This window comes from Galeopterus variegatus, unplaced genomic scaffold, assembly GCF_000696425.1.
Source record: "Galeopterus variegatus unplaced genomic scaffold, G_variegatus-3.0.2 Scaffold1628, whole genome shotgun sequence".
Lineage (NCBI taxonomy): Eukaryota > Metazoa > Chordata > Mammalia > Dermoptera > Cynocephalidae > Galeopterus > Galeopterus variegatus.
The window spans coordinates 486,764-501,399 of record NW_007727739.1 but is presented as its reverse complement, the minus strand read 5'-3'; the positions used below and the strand labels follow the sequence as shown (position 1 = coordinate 501,399).

General features: G+C 41.1%; 1 protein-coding gene across 1 annotated transcript in view; it reads left to right on the top strand.

The window, feature by feature from the left end:
* The first annotated feature begins 35 nt into the window (after positions 1 to 35).
* RNF38 (ring finger protein 38) overlaps positions 36 to 14,636 on the top strand; it is a 147,515-nt gene continuing 132,914 nt past the window's right edge. The window contains exon 1 of the mRNA XM_008578098.1: positions 36 to 97. The gene's annotated coding sequence lies outside the window, so the exon portion shown is untranslated. The remainder of the gene's footprint in view (positions 98 to 14,636) is intronic.

The window sequence follows — 14,636 nt, the reverse complement described above, 5'->3', positions numbered from 1 at the left end:
GAGCCTGCCGCTACCGACCGCCTCAGCCCTCCGGGCCACGGGCCTCTCCGGACGGGCGCCCAGGGTGGCGGAGCCTGCGGCCGCACGCCGGGAACAGGTAGGGGGTCCAGGAGCGGGCTAGGCGGGGAGGGGCGTGCGTCCGTCCCGGGGGTGGGAGGCCTGAAGGCGTGTGGTCCAGCCGCCCTGCCCCGCGGAGGAGGAGGAGCGTTGTCGGGTCAGCTTTGTCCAGACCCGGAGCCCCGTAAGCTGTGCCGCGCCGAGCGGCTCACAAAGCGTTTTCCCACCCAGTGGGTAGCCGCCTCCCCCAGGGTGGGCAGGGCAGGACCTGTTCAGGTCTCCGCTCTGCGGAGGAGGAAACTGAAGCTTAGAGGGGGAAGTGACTTACCCAAGGTCACTTGACCAGTGCGAGCCGTAGCCTGGCTGGGACCCAGGGCCACCCTGGGCCGGCCCAGCAGAGGAGGCTGGGAGCAGGCAGAACCCCCAGCCCCGGAGAACCGAGAGAGATTGACCTGGGAGGGGGGGGTTGGGCCCTGGTTCCTGGCATACCCGCTCAGCCCCTTTTGGTCTGGCTTAAGGAGAAAAGATCCCTTGAGGGGTGGGACGGAGGAGCACGGGCCGCTCTGGGAGCTTGGTGTGGTGCCCTGGGGAGTCGACTTGAGGAGCTGCAGGGGGAGAGACTTCTGTGAAGGATGTGCTGTCGGGGAGAGAGGGTTTTTTTCAGTGAGTGGGACAGAGCTTCGGAAACTTCTTCTGGTGGGGACCGTTTGGTTTCTGCCAGGCCACCTTCCCCACCACTGCCGGAATTAATGGGAGCGAGGCTTGCTCGCTTTTGTGGAGACGCCCGTAAGGTGTCTTTTTCACGAAATGGCCCGAGTTTCGTTCACACCAAAACCAGAAATGCATGCATGGCCCTGGTAAAGGCATTTATGCCACAGAAAGCCATATGAGTTTTTTCCAGGTGGTTTGGACCTACCACACTTGGAGAACTCTCGAAGAAAGAAAAGCTATCACAGGCGTGAAGGGGGAAGGAAGCTGGAAGGATTGGGACTAGTCACCCGCCTGCCCTGCATGTAATGCATGGGATTTCCGTTTTTATTTGGGGTGGGTGATTAGGTGGGTTGTTTTTACTGTGCATGCATCTTGGAAGGGAAAAGGGGAGAGGACTTGCAGTTCTAGAGAAGGAGAGAGCGCAACGGGTTACAGGCAATGAAGAGGGTCCCGTTGAGCTAGAGAATAGAAGCTGTAGAATGGGGAAAAAGGAGAGGATATTCAGTCATGGTAGGGGAAGGAAGATGAAAGGGTTGTGGAGGGAGAGGCGGGTGTCTAGTCTAGAGAAAAAGATTGGTGTATTTCAAAGAGAGACAAATGTGATGAGTTTGAAAGGAGTCTGTTAGAGTCCACGTTATCTGGCAAGCTTGAGTAAATGTACTGGTCTGCAATTCATTTTATTTGAGTAAGGACTGTTATACTTTTGTAGAAACGTTCTACCGTTAGCACCCCATCCCCCTTTCTAGCTCTTGTTCTGAGGATGCAGGCCCTAAGTGCCTCTAGTATTGTCTTGGAAGTAAGGTTTGACAAAAGAGGGAAGGGAAAGACTAATTAGCAAATGCATTAATTAAGGTCCTTTGTCCAAAATGTTTCCTTGTTTAAGTCAGCTGTTTTCTGGCTGCCCTCCTGAACCTCAGCTTTCCAGCTGTGGTTGCTGTTGACAGGGTGCTTTGGGAAGAACTGCCCTGATTCAGACAAGATGGGTTCGATTTTTCTAAAAAACTAAAAAGCAAGGAAATTTACTCATCAAAAACTTATAATCGGGGAAAAGAAAATTTAAACAACAGTGAGATGCCATTTTACACCCATCAGATTGGCAAAAATTAAATGCTGTGATAACCAGGTATTAGTAAGGGAATGTTTATTGTGGGGAAATAAACATTAATACACCACTAGTGGGAATGTAAATGTGTACAACAACCTTGGAGAGTATAGTGATGTCTACTTGAAGGTGGGCAGAGATATCCATCTACCTAAAATGTCCATTTCTGGGTATATACTCTTAAGAAATCTTTGCATGCTTGTTTAAGAAAGTAAGAACAAAAGAAGTACAAGAATGCTCGTTCCAGCCTACATGTGTATAAAATTTGAAAACATGCAAAATAATATTGTTTGTGGCTTTGTACAATGTGTAATAATAGTAGAAAAACATGCATAGAAATGACTAACACCAAATTCAGAGAAATGATTTTCTTGAGGAAGAGAAGAGGAGGAATGGGATTGGGAGAGTGGTACACAGAGGGCTTTAATTATACCTGTATAATTCTATAACTTAAAAAATCTGAGTCAGGTAATTGCAAATTAAGAATTGCTAATGTTGGGTGTAGGGTACAGAGATATTCAGTATATTTTTCTAAATATTTTTCAGATGTTTAAAATATTTTTCACATCAAAAAATTTTATTGTTTATAGAACACAGAGTTTTTGTCCTGTAATAATGGAACTTTAGTTACAGGCTCCAGCCCAGCACAGACTATCAGGCATGCAGGCTGGTGATCCTTTTTTCACCCTCTTTCTGACTTGCAAAACCTAGTTTTGCAGAGGATGACTTTTATTTTGGAACTGCTGATAGGCGTGGAGGATTTCCCGGTCTTTGTAAACTTTCTGGTGGACCTAAGTCAGCAGTTTGAGCTCTATCAGAATATGTGTGTTCCAGGACACTCTGATTTATCAGGTGTAGGGAGGGACCCAGACATTTGATTCTGAGAAAGCTCCTCAGTAGATTCTGATGCCCACTAGAGTTTGAGAACCACTGTTTTAGCTTTGCCATGGTCCAGCCCCCAGGCTTTTCCTCAGGCTGCCCTTGGAGGACTGGGAGGGATGTGGACCCATGCAGCGTCCAACTCTTTTATGGAGCAAAGAATGATAAGGTTGGATGCCATACCCTTCTTAATCCAGGTTGTTAATTCCTCTTATTTTCATGCAGGTACCAAAGGGGCCGACCACCCACCAAGGATGTTTTCAGGTTTTACAGACTTTAACCACATGTGCCAACTATATGTGGTTTTATAGGATAAGAGCAAAAAGAGTCTAGCAAAGAAGGAAAATTAGCAAACTTGAAGAAGTAAACCCCCAAAGGTAAACGTATGTGATCATGTCTTTCTTAAGAGAAAGGTGGTTCATCCCTCTGCAGATGATAGTGATTGTTTTAGAGTTTTAGTTTATGATGTACATTGGAGGTTCAGCCGTTTGAACCTGTGGTCAAAGATTAGGGTCTTTAGGAAACAACTGATTATCCCTCAAGATGGAAAAGTTAGTTTCCTTTCTTCAAGATTTGCTAGTTTTTCTTCTCTGTTAGACCTTTTTTGTTCTACTCCTAACATGTTTGGGAATGAATTTATAACAAATGTGAGGCTTCCTGATAATAAAATTTGTGAAGTGCCTGTTTGCCTTTGTTGAGGATTTTCTTTCTGGAAATCCACTTTGGAGGTGCAGCGTTGTCCTAGGTACATGTTTTAGCAGGGCTTCTGCAAAGTACTGTATAGATTGTGCTCAGCACAAGGACACCTTTTTGGGGTGAAAAGTAAAGGTGGAAACCCATTTGGTGCTCCACTTACCAAGGTGATGAGTACCTGGTGTAGAACTGTGTGCCCTCAGAGTAGGGGCACCTTTGTCTAATTCTCACAAAGGTGCTCTGTGAACTCGCACCACCCTGCAGCTGTGGAACTGTTGGTGAAGCTGCAATTAACTGTGCCATCCATACTCATTGTGGGCTCTATGATGAAGGCTGGGTTGGTGCTGCACCTGGGGCTCTAAAAGAGTCCTCTCTGTGAACTTTTCATGGTAAGGGGCCGACTCTGGCTTTTCATCACCATGCTCAGCTGAATCAAAGAGCTCAGCTTAAAATTGTAAACTTTGTTATGAGGCTAGAGAAATATGTATAGAGTCAGTTATTTAGAAAACATTATTATTTATGAAAAGATGGAATGAAAGAGAAATCATTAAAAAGACAAAAGTATCTGTTAAGTGAAGGAGAGGAAGTAGCTGCGTCCCACATTTGTTCTTGTATTCTTACAGTGCTTACATTGAGGGGTAAATATGTTATTTTTCTCTTCCTATTTCTCTCACACTTGCGTTTTTGAATTTCTGAAGACTTGAGGCTTTTTAGCCAATTTTGAAAATATTTACCCATTTGTATTTTCCATTAAGTGGTTGTTTACGCTTCCTGCTGTTTCATTTTTTTCTTGGAGAGAGAGGAAGGGGGTGACAAACCAAGGACAAGACTGGACTTCCTACTGCTTTTGCAAATAATGGCAGAGTGTTTTTCAGAACAGTTGTCATGGACAACTCTTCTTGGAGCTCAAGGGAGAGGTACATCCGAAGTGGTTTCTGTTGTCTTTTTTATTATTTTTAAACATGATTGAGGGTGATGGATGGAGAGTTTCATTGTGCTTTTGCTGTTGTCTTGAAGGAATTTTTTTGAAGAAATTATATATAAATAAAAGAATGTTTAATAAATGGTCTTATGCACACACAAGGAGAATAAACACTTCTTACCTATGGGCCTTACCCAAAGTGGTTTCAGTTTTTTCCTGTTCTGCCCTAGTAGATATTAGTGCTATTCTTAGGACTGCTTAGAACAGTTAACTGAAGTGATGTTGGGCAGGTTGAGGAGGATGAATGATGGGATTATACCAGGATTTATCAGTAGTTCCCTCAAATCATGATATAGAAAGCTATCACTACATTTTTTGCTTTTCTGTTAAGATGTGTAAAAATGAGAAATTGAGTCTGAGGTATATAATCATTTGATTTTGTTGAAAGAAAAAGGGAAGAAGTGGTAAGAGGAAAAAATATTACATGGAAGAAAAGAGTATGGCTGGCCAGTTAGCTCAGGTGGTTAGAGCATGGTGTTATAACACCAAGATCAAGCGTTTGGATCCCCATATGGGCTAGCTGCCTCCAAAAAGAGTAAGCAGTTGGGACATTTTGTAATGCTTTTGGGATGTTTCTTGAGTTTTAGAAAAGTTACCTGTCCATTCTGCTTCAGCATTTTTTTTTTTTTTTTTTTTTTTTTTTTGGTAGCTGGCCGAAATGGAGATCCTAACCTTTGAGCCTGGTGTTATCAGCACCATGCTTTACCAAGTGTGCTAACTGGTCAGTCCTGCTTCATTCAGCACCTTTGATTTTAGTGTCTGCAGATGGTGCTTGCTGATCTTCTGTTGAAACCTGTTTTATTGTCACAGAACTAAAAAATGAGCAGTTTTTCAGACTAAAGTAGGGTAAGCTAGAAAGTAAAAGAGGTATCCATTTCATAATTACTTTTGCAAATAGAGAGGAGTTTGGACTTTCGTAAGTAACAAAAAGTATTTTTCATTTGGCCTTTGGGCTATCGTGTTTAAATTTTTTTTTTTATAGATTTGTCTTCCTATGTAGATTTTTTTTTTCCTTTTTGTCTTTTTTACTGACCAGTACCGTAACGGGATCGCAACCCTCGGTGTTGCGCCCGCACTGCGCTCAGCCAGTGAGCGGGAACAGGTCTCCACATGGGATCCAAACCCTTGGCGGGAGCGCCGCCACGCTCCCAAGCAGCGCACTCTCCAGTGTGCCACCGGGCTGGCCCTTCCTATGTAGATTTTTATTGCCACCTCCATACATATTTGAGCATCTACTGGGTGTCAGTAATGCCAGTGTTAACCACTGATTTATTGGGGTGATAGCCTTCATTGTCAGAAACTTCATTACCCGATGTCCTGAGAAGAACACAGAGGGGTGTACTTCAAGACATCTCTTGCTTGCTTTTCTCCCTTATTTCTTGCTTCTTTTTGCTCCCTGGCCTTCTGGACTTGGTGTTGATTGTGCCCATCTGTAGGGACAGGCCCTGCTCCTCCCTGCACCCACACCTGGGAGAGGATGCAGAGGCTGAACAGAACTCTAGCTGGTCACCCACAAATAAAACCCCAAAACAACATTGAACCAGAATCGAGGGCCACCATAGCAGCTTCAGCTCCTCTTCCTCTGTTGCCATCAACGACCCTTCGCTGTTGGGCCTGGAAGGCAACTCCCGCAAATCATACAAAGAGGCTTTGTGCTCTGAGGATGTTCTAAAGGCTGGATCACTGTAATTATAATTCCCTAAGCACAACCAAGTAATGGGGGCAAGCAGGGTAAAGATGGTATCCAAGTACTTGTTGGTAAGAAGTCAGGCGGGGATTAAAAATCATCTGGAGATGGTACCAAAAGTGGCTAATGGAGCGTTGTTGGTAATGCTGACAGGAACATGTTTAAGTGAACACATTTCAGAGTTTTAAATTCTAATACTTGCAAGATACTTGAAGCTTCAAAACACAAAACTGAGCTTGGAGATTTTTTTCTTTTTCTTTTTTTGAGCCTGAAATTGTAACTGTAAAGTACTTTAGAAGAGGGTATGTGGAAATCTGGGTCTCCTTTGCTTTATGTTTGGATTGCCAGAATGATTGATTGCCCAAGAAAGCCAAATATATAACTTGCTTATTCCCTGAGGGATGTTCCCACTATTCTTTTTTTTTTCTTTAAAGTAAACGTTGACTGACATTTTTTGGGAACCTGATTTCCCCCTACCACCATCAGAAAAAAATCAATTCATCTGGGGATATGTGGTTAATAAACTCTTGCATCAACCATTTTGTCCTGATGTGCTTCTAAGCGCTGTTGGCAATCTTTTAGTGAAAATATTTTTTCTTATTATATTAATTATTACATATTCTTGCTACTAGTATCTCAAACAAACTGCTGGTTTTGCTTTTGTTTATGTTTTTAAAGAAATGCGCCAAACAAGCAAAGGTTATCTTTAGGACAGTGGACTCCAGGAGCCCTTACTCAGAGTAAGAGGAAAGGGCCCTTTTAGTTGCTGTAATTAACACTGACATCTGTGGTGTACAGGTAGATAGTGTGTACTCCATGGTAACCTACAGCTCCTGTAAGCTAGCCCTTCCTCTAATTACTTGGAGTCGTTATCAGGATTTGTACCTTTATTCTTACTGTCCAGCATGGTTTCATTCTGGTTTGAGGAAATCTACCGTATATTTATCTTCACAGACAGTTGTGTAGTCTGTTAAAAAGATATTGCCCAAATAATCCTTTGAAAAAGCTGTGCCAATTTGTCAGCTAAATTAATTTTATGCGATTTAAAAATCACAAGGATCTATTTTATCTGCTTTTAATGAAGAAGAAGGTTGGTTTTTTACCCTATTGTTTTAGTCAAGTATGTTACTCAGCAGTGACTTATATTTTAGCTTAATTTTTTTTGTGTGTGGCTGGCTAATAATGGGATCTGAACCCTTGACCTTGGTGTTATCAACGCCATGTTCTAGTCAAATGAGCTAACTGGCCAGCCCCTTTATTGTCCTTAACTGTAAACTATTGTCTGGACTACTTCATTTGCTTCATTTTTTAATATATATTTCTTTTAGACATTAACCCCTGACACTCTGGTGACCACTAAAAGTAACGATTTGGTAAATGTTTACTGAGTGCCTACTATGTCCTAGGCACCATGAGGATTTCAGAGGTGATTCAACTATGTAACAGTTCAGTGATAGAGTCTGACGTGTGTTAGAACAAATGCATTTTTGGGATTGCTGGCCCTTAATAATGAGAGCAGAGAACATCAAAATTGAACTAATAATAGTGATATGATAATCTTGATAATTAACCATGCTAAAGCAGAGAGCTAATCAGATGAAAAAATTTAAGTGGCTACTTTCTAAGTAAAACCCATATTTTTTTGGTCTGGCATTCAAAGTCAGCATTAATTGGGTCTTCATTATTCTAATCTCTACTCTTCTTCCTCATAAATATTATTCTCCGGTAAATAGAACACCTTGTTTCTGTTTAAATGCCCAAACAAGCACTCAGTGTTTGACAAGCCCATATGTGTATGACTTTTCCACCTCTGTTTCTTTGTAACTTCAGCTTGGAATGCCTGTTCTGCTTTCCCATATCCTACTTATTTTTAAATATCTAGGTAGTAGTGGTCAGTTACTGTGTACTTATGATATATGAGGCTGTATTTTAAGTACTTTATGTGGATTAATTCATTTAATCCTCACTTCAGTGCTTTAAGGTAGATATTATATCATACTTACTGTACAGATGAAGAAACTAGAGCACCGAGAGGTTAAATAACTTGCTAGAGATGATACAGCTATTAAGAGCGTTATCTGGGATATGAACCCAGTCAGTCTAGTTCCAGAATCTGTATTTTGTAACCTTTATGCTTTACTGCATCTCACTTTATATCTAGCATCAGCAAACTCAGCAGTTAGTCTTGGTAACAAAAGACTGAATATAAGCAAAGTTGATCACTCTTTTAGCCATTGAAGAGAATTTGCAGTCTTTAGTTTTTCCTTTGCTCCTCCTGAGAAATACCCTCTTTTTTTTTGTGGGTTTTTTTTTTTTTTTTTTTTAGTTATTCATTGCTTTTTCCGCATCAAGAGTAGGCATATTTAAATTGCTTCTTAGAAAATTTCCTGTGGTCTTTGATTCTGAACATTAGGATCTTTTTTTTTTTTTTTTTTTTTTTTAAAGATGACCGGTAAGGGGATCTTAACCCTTGACTTGGTGTTGTCAGCACCACGCTCAACCAGCGAGCTAACCGGCCATCCCTACATGGGATCCGAACCCGTGACCTTGTTAATTAATTAATTATTTTTTTAAAGATGACCGGTAAGGGGATCTTAACCCTTGACTTGGTGTTGTCAGCACCACGCTCAACCAGCGAGCTAACCGGCCATCCCTACATGGGATCCGAACCCGTGACCTTGGTGTTATCAGCACCACACTCTCACGAGTGAGCCAGGGGCTGGCCCTAAACATTAGGATCTTAACTGAGTGCTTGTTTGGGAACTTAAACAGAAACAAAACTTCTCAAGGAAAAATTTGGCCCTGCTTGGAGTAACTTCTGAATTCCACCTTTTTGTGCATGAGTACCCCAACTTCCTTCCTCCTCCAATCAGTGTAAGAATGGATGTTAAACTTTTAAAAAAATCTTCTTTGTTTTGGGCCGGCCCGGTGGCGCACTGCTACAGTGCGCCGCTTGGGAAGTGCGGCGGCGCTCCCGCCGAGGGGTCGGATTCCACATACAGACCGGCCGCTCACTGGCTGAGCGAGGTGCGGGAGCAACACTGAGGGTTGCGATCCCGTTGCCGGTCCCAGTCCGGTACGGGCGCGACACTGAGGGTTGCGATCCGTTGCCGGTCACGAAAAAAGACAAAAAGGAAAAAGAAAATCTTCTTTGTTTCCATAATAAACTCTCATTTGTCACAAGCTAAAGCATAAATATATCCCTTTATTTAGTAGCATAGAGTATGAACATTCCAGGCATCAGTTGGAGAGCCTGGTGTTGATACTGTCTGAAACTTGATTATTTGAGGAAGATAGTCTAGCACAGTGGTTCCCACATGAGCTGCCTTAAAATCAGTTGGAATGCTTGTTAAAAATTCTATTTCATTAGGTAGGTGATGGGTGGCCTAAAGTTGGGATCTGATGTTCTGTAAATTTTCTCATAAACAGTTATAGATGGTGTTTCTAATATATCTCATCTATATTGTGGGCTTAATAGGCATTGGTGAGCCATCCTGAGAATCTACCATTTAAAAAATGTTCTATAGGAAAATGGGATTCTAAGGTCAAAACCAGGTACACTACTTATAGACTTTTAGAATATGGTCTGTTTTTGAGTTGAGCACTGCCAACTCAATCTTTTTCTCCTACTTTGCTTATGGATACCTAGAAAGGAAAAATTAATTCTTCACCTTTCAAAATTACTAAACAGTACGGAATTAATTCACAGTAGGAAGACATTCTTTTTATACAAGTAGGATAAAAACTGATTAATCCAGATAATTGAGTATCCACACACTCACCGGTTTGAGTTTCTTAATAACCTTAGCCTCACAATATATCTAGAATTTGATATGTTTGGGAGATCTTTTTTTTTTTTGGCTGCTGGCTGGTACTGAGATCTGAACCCGTGACCTCGGTGTTATGTGTTATAACACCACGCTCTAACCAACTGAGTTAACCAGCCAGCTTCTGTTTGGAGGATCTTAAAGAAGTAATTGTTGACTGTCTTTGCTAATAGCAAGAAAATGAGTCAGGAACTCTTGTGACCTAATTATCCAGTGTTTCTGTTAAAATCGAGCATTTATTATTGAAAACAGTTAGAAATGATTACTGTTCCATGATGATATTTTTAAGCTTTAAGTATAAGCTACCAATATGTGCTAAAAAAAGAAGCAAACAAACAACAGTCCCAAAATACAGCAATGCAACAAGTCAAACGATTTGACTTCTTAAAATGAATTTATGTGCAGCTCATGAACTCTGTGTTGAGATCAAAACCGAAATCAGAATTTGACTCTAGAGGGCTGGCCTGTGGCTCACTTGGGAGAGTGTGGTGCTGATAACACCAAGGCCATGGGTTCAGATCCCTATATAAGGATGGCTGGTTAGCTCACTTGGGAGTGCGTGGTGCTGACAACACCAAGTCAAGGGTTAAGATTTCCTTACCAGTCATCTTTAAAAAAAAAGAAAGAAAGAAAAAAAGAATTTGACTCTAGAATGTTTAGATAATATTGTACATATTTTGAGTCTAACTTTTGGCAGAACAAAATCTTTTAAAAAATGAATTGTCTCAATTGACAGAAGTGATTTTAACAAGCAGTTCTGGAGCTATGTTGTAGAAGTGTAAAAAGGAGTAGTGGAGTGGGGGTAGAAATCAAACCAGTTTTACTATACCAAAATCTTTTTTAGCACATTTGAGATGTAAACATGTTTCCTTTTGAAATAAAGTTGTTTGATGTTATATTATATTATAACTATTATAAAGTTATATTATTTTTTCTGATGCTTTGTAATTAAAAACCCAAGGCACAAATTTGTTTTAAAGCTTAAGATCCCTTTGTTTTTGACGAAGAAAAGTTGTCAAATTGAAAGGGGGCTTTAGAGATTTTAATTCCAAGCTTGCTTTAAGAAGGGAGAGGCAAGTCAAATTGGGCATTGGCCCCACAGAATTGACCTTGCTACTTCCTGGGTCTAGGAAGCTGAGAGAAAGGGGATGTGTTGCACTGGGGCAGTGCGGAAGCCTGGTAGGAGCTAGAAGTGAAACTGGAAGTGCCTTAAAAAAGCAGATGGTTGTGTTAGGCTGAGTGAAGCTACATTGAGCGGTGAGACTGTACGATTCTTAAGCACAAATGTATATGTAGTTCACTTGCAGATTCCTGAGAGAATCAGCATATTTGCAGTAGGACAAACCTGAGACTCAATGGAAGAAAATGAGAGAGGAGCAAAGGGAGAGGCAGAGGCAGAGGCAGGGGCATTAGGGTGGCAGGTTTTGAAAGGAAATCTACAAGCCTTTGAGGAGACAGCAGGAAGTTAAAGGTGAAATGCTGGAGATATTTTCCCCCTTCCTCCCAGCTGCATGGAGGTGGGGGCTGTGGCATGGAAAGTGGAGTGTAGATGTTGGTAAACATCTTCTTGTTAGAACAGAGAAGGCATATATCCCCATGGTTTGTTTGAAGATGTTGGATTCCCACTACAATATTAGCGATACAAACAAAGGTTAGCTAGTCTTGGCAATTTTATTATGCCTGGGTTAAAATTGAAATTCACTTATTTTAAAAGAAAAATAACTTCTGATATAACATTGATGTATACGAGGAATAGATTTCCAAGGTGGTTTAATGGTAGTTATGTGCTGTCTGTCACACACAAGGATGACACTGCTAACATGCTCTAACTAGGGCATGCTGTGCTGATGTTTTTTCCACAGGACTGATAAGCGATAGTTTCGAATTCAAAGAGATTAAAAACTGCTGCTGGTTCTGCTGGCCTCCCCCACTTCTCATCCCCAGAAACCACTCATAGACATTGCATGGATAAGTATGGGGTAATATGGATCAGGGTTGTTGTTTATGGCTTTGAGGTAGACCAGCACTTCTCACACTTTACTTATGCATCCCATGGAGATCTTATTAAAATGCCGATTTCTAGCAAGGACCCAAGTGATGGTGGAGCATGTTTTGCATAGCCAGGCAATAGAGTAGTGGTTCTCAAACTTTAGCATGCATAATAATCATGTGGAAGGCTTGTTAAAAGGGAGATAGTTGGGCCCCACTACCTGAGCTTTTGACGTACCTCCCTAGGGTGGAGTCTGATAATCTTCATTTAAAACAAATTCCTAGGTGATGTTAATGCAGCTGAGGGGAAGGTGCATATTTTGAGAGCCACTGAGGAAGAATATAAATAACACCAGGGAGAAAGAATCAAACTGTTCATCTTGGCTTCTTGAGCATTACTTTCTTTTTCTTTTTTTTTTTTTTTGTCTTTTTTGTGACTGGCCGCACCACGCTCAGCCAGTGAGCGCACCGGTCATCCCTATATAGGATCCGAACCCGTGGCGGGAGCGCTGTTGCGCTCCCAGCGCCACACTCTCCCGAGTACGCCATGGGGTCGGCCCGAGCATTATTTTCTTTCTTTTTTTTTTTTTTTTCTTTTTTTAAGATGACCAGTAAGGGGATCTTAACCCTTGACTTGGTGTTGTCAGCACCACGCTCTCCCAAGTGAGCGAACCGGCCATCCCTATGTGGGATCCGAACCCGGGGCCTTGGTGCTACCAGCACCGCACTCTACCGAGTGAGCCACGGGCCGGCCCCCCGAGCATTATTTTCTAACTGAACTAAAAATGTTGTGGAAAAAAGGTTGAATGGAATAGAGTAATACCATTTCTTTTAAATCAGTAGCACCCCATAAGACAATTCTCTGTATTTTATTGTGCTGTGTATGATGTGTCTCTCTGTCTATCTAGAAAAAAGTTAACGGTATACCCCACCAAACAAAGATAACAAAGATGATTACTTCTGGAGAGAAGGATCCAGGATTACGAAGGGTGGGACTTTAGCTTTCTATGTAAGGTTTTACTTTTTAATGAAGACATTGTACTTTTAGTAGTGTTATTAATTTTATAAAAAGTTAAATCTGGGGCAGATATCTTACATTTATCTCTCCAGATTTGTCCTGTACCTTTTTCTACCTGACTTTTTTCTCCAGATAAAGAACTCTCAGGCCCTCTGGATTGAAGGGCTGGAGGAGACGGAGGTCAGAATATTAATCCTTTGACCTCTTAGGGTAACCTGCATAATATAACCTGGGTTCTGGTAATCTCTGTCTCCTGTGTTTTTGGTGGGCCTCTAGGAGCAATAATTGTTTCACTTGTGCTGCTCCACCCCACAACTCTGTAGTTATTCCTTTTATAAATAAATACTCCTCTGGTTATTCTTTTTTTTTTTTCCTTTTTGTCTTTTTCCGTGACCGGCAACGGTATCGCAACCCTCGGTGTCGCGCCCGCCCCGCGCTCAACCAGTGAGCGGACCGGTCTCTATATGGGATCCGAACCCTCAGCGGGAGCGCCACCGCACTCCCAAGCGCCGCACTCTCCCGAGTGCGCCACCGGGCCGGCCCTCCTCTGGTTATTCTAATTTGTATTTGCCAACTCTTTACTGTTGGGATTCTGACTGATGGACCCTCCATCTTATATCCTCTCTTCACTACAATCCTAGAGGTGGTGACAGGTACTATTTTAGTGTTGTCCTTCCAGATCTTTTCTATTCATAATGTGACTCTCAAATAAATGTATATAAAACACAGGAATCATACTGTATTTCTTATTCTATAAATTTTTTTTTAAACTTCATGCTATATGTGGCCATCTTCATTTGTATAATTGACTTCATTTTTAATAGCTGTGTAATGTTGTTTTATTTCATATGGATGTACCACAATTTAACCAGTTCCTTATATATTTAACATGAAATTTTTAATCACACTGTGTTTCCATTTATACTTAGATCTTTTCTGCACTCTGTGTTCTATTCTATTGATCTGTCTCTATTGCAGCACCAATATTACATGTTTTACTTATTTTAATTTTATACAGATAAATGCGTAGTGGGGTAAATCCTTGTAGCTATTCTTATTTTGAAAAAGACTTGGCTTTTATCACATACTTCTTTCCCCTTCCAAATACACTTTTTAAAAAGTTTTTGTCAGGATTCCTGCAAAAACCTTATTGGTACACTGATTGGAAATACATTAAATTTATGAAGTTAGAAATAATTGGCATCTTTGCATTATCAAGTCTTTTAATGTATTAACACAATTTCTTTCCATCTATTCTCTTTTATGTGTGTAGTGTGTGCCTTAATGAAGTTTTGTAGTTTTAAATCACATTTGTTAATTCCATAGTATTTTGTCTTTGACAGTGGAGGTGTTTTTTATCTTTTTTTTTTGTTGTTGTTTTGAATTTTGCTTACATTAGGGAAAGCTGTTAGTTTTTGTGTATTTTATAACTTGACTTTCCTGAGCTCTTTTTGTCCTTTTAATTTTTTGTAGATTTTTCTTGGGTTTTCCAGCTGGACAACTTTATGTTGGCAAATATTGCTAATTTTCACTCCTTTTCAATATTATCCTCTTTTTGTTTTATTGCATTGTTTAGACTATTACATTTTAAAAAAATGTCTGTATGGCATATACTTAGCTTTAGTCTAATGAGGCTGCCTCAGGTGTGCTCCCCTGCTCATTGTAGGTTTGAGTAGGTCTGAAACCTAACA